Genomic DNA, 3,068 nt, shown 5'->3' with positions numbered 1-3,068 from the left:
CCAATTAAAAATGCTATGCCATATTTTACCATCTAATTTGCTGCAGCAGCCAATCTTTTTTTCAGTGTATGACTAGAAAATTACTTAAATTACATAAATATGATTGGAAATTTACTAGAAATTGTAAATTTCTCATCATATTTAGGTAATTTTCTGGTCATAGACATGTAATTTCCACGTAACATTACATGTCTTTTTTTCAGTGTAACCTGATGTGCTTCATAATATATATTTTTTAATATTCTACGTATAGTGAACATATGTATTATAAAAAACATATATTATGCAAAATTTATGATTTTCTTGCTTTTTATTAATATAAGTATAATGAATATCGTACGTACTTAATTTCTGGATAAGGTCCCTTAATCGTGGTACCGCTTATATTGGCATATACCATTTTTTTATCGTTTGTAAATTTTAATGTAACACAAAAACAATTTTACTATCTTCTTCTAGTTTTCTGTTAAACCGATTAGTCGAAATAATCGCACTAACGACGAGCAATGATTCGGAGGTAATTTTAATTTATTTGATAGCACCTGGAAATTTAATTCATCAAAAAATAATTGCTTTTATCGCTGCTGATTACAAGAGAAAGAAAGAAAGAAAAAAGAAAGAAAGAAAGAAAATGACAGAATTTTAGTTGTATTCTAGTATATTTATTGCTCAAGTGGAATACAGAAGTCGTAACATCATAAGAACATCATCATGACCATATTTGTCATTTATAAATTCATTTTTAAGTATCAAATGACGTTATGATGACGTCCTATGATATTATAACTGTGTTCCAGCACTGAAAATTTATATTTTACATTACGAGGTATTGTGGACTTTCAGCACTGATAATGAATTTTGGAACACAGCCTATATTATGACTTTATTATGAGTTCGTGTTCTACCTGAGTGTTAAGAGCGTATGCATTTTTTGAAAAAAAATGTGTTTATAAATACATACTCTATGGTACGTGATGTAGATGAACCAGGACTAATAATTCAAGTCGATTTCCAGCGTTGCCTCGGCGACTTCCTTTACGTGTTCCAAGATTTTTGGTTAACCTACGGAAAGTGCCAATAAAATAGAAGGTAAAAATTGTGGAATAGAAATGATGGGTTTTAAAGCTGTAATTTATAGTCTATAACGCTAATTTTGTATTAATAAGTCGTCCAATCACCGTTGTCAATTATTGTCGACATCTTTGAATACTTTCCATCAATTTTACAGCATATGTATAGTCCGCCTAATACGAGCGTGACCGAATAAACTTTTATTTGAGAATTAAAAACTTATATTACAAAATAATTATAAATATGGCTCAATTAGAATAAATCAATAAATAAAAGTAGGGCTACGAGCCAGTTACAATATAAAGAATATTTAATAATCTTTCATAACAAACGTTTCGATCGGGTCATTTTCAATGTAAAGCAATATTACATAAATTATCGGAATATTCGGTCACATTATAATGTCCAGTAAAAACGTCGGTTATTTATTCGCTATATGCGGTCCATATGTAAAAGCATCATAAAGGTGATCTCATCTCACTTTTCAAAATTCTACAATCTTACACATAATTCTAAATAATAACTTGACATTGCGTTACAATTTTAAATTATCAAGTATATACATTTTATAGTAATTTAGTACCAATTAAGTTACATAAATATATATATATATATACACCTTGATTTGTAATGATGTAAGTCAGACGCCGAGAGGAAAATGCAAAATTAATTAATTAATTAATGCAAATTTAAGTTATATATAATAAGTAAGCCGTGATATCATTGAAAATGACCTGATCGGTGTCGAAACGTTTGTGTATGAAAGATTATTAAATATTCTTTATATTGTAACTGGCTCGTAGCCCTACTTTTATTTATTGTTATATTACAAAAATTTTTGAACGAGTAGATATAGAAAGGTTCTTTTCGCATTATACGAGAATCTTTATTATAGTTATGGTTCGCCTTTTTTTTGCTAAAAAATGACATATTTAACGGGTATACATTATACCGCTTATATTAAAAGATTCGAAGCTGTTGCATCTCGATAAAAAATTTTTCATGCATGAATATGTGTAAATATGCATAAACGTACATAACATGTATAAATATTTATAAACATACATAATTATATGAAATATGTCTATACATGTTTATATATCCTTCTTTTTCCTTGTAAAATTATTTTTTAGTGTAATAAAAATAATAATAACGTGAAAACGGTCAAAATAATTAAGAGGATAATTTTCGCAATATTTGTTTTAGAAAAAGTCAAGTTTAGAGAAATGTAAAAAAAATTGCTTATATGTATAATTGTTTATAAAATTATATATAATTATGTATGAGCAATTTTTTTTATATTTCTCAAAATTTGATTTTTTCTAAAACAAATAGTGCGAAAATTATCCTTCTAATTATTTTTAATGTTTTCGCATTACTATTGTTATTATACTGAAAAGTAATTTTACAAAAGAAAGAGGGATATATGAACATGTATGATGAATATATTTCATATACAGTTTATGAATATTTATACGTGTTTATGTATGTTTATACATATGTGTAACAATTTTTGTTTTTACCGAGATATATCCGAAAAAACTAAAATTGTCACCAAAAACAGCTGAAAAAAAGTATACAAACAAGATTACAACCTATCGGCGATTATTGTATAGTCATTTATAGAAAACAATTAAAATTGTGTCATATCCGTGTGCGCAGTTATATTGTCAAAGTCTAAAGTCCCGCTTAGATAAATTAAAATTCTAGATAAAAATAAGGTAAATTACACATAAACGTATCTTAAATAAGATAAATGATTTCATATATCTAGATAAAAGATGAAATATACAGTTGTGTGTTTTATCAAGATGTGAAAGATATATTAAAAAATATCAGTCACGCTTTTATCGAATACGGACTGTACATACTGATTATAAATAACTGTCGATCGCGTTTACAAAATAAATTGGTTATATAAATTGGTCGATACTTGATTATTTTGAGTTTGTTATTGGATGCAATGCACTTATGTACACTGAAAAAAAGATTGGCTG

The sequence above is a fragment of the Mycetomoellerius zeteki genome, unplaced genomic scaffold (assembly GCF_001594055.1).
Source record: "Mycetomoellerius zeteki isolate Tzet28-1 unplaced genomic scaffold, Tzet1.0 scaffold470, whole genome shotgun sequence".
Lineage (NCBI taxonomy): Eukaryota > Metazoa > Arthropoda > Insecta > Hymenoptera > Formicidae > Mycetomoellerius > Mycetomoellerius zeteki.
This window is presented reverse-complemented; position numbering follows the sequence as displayed.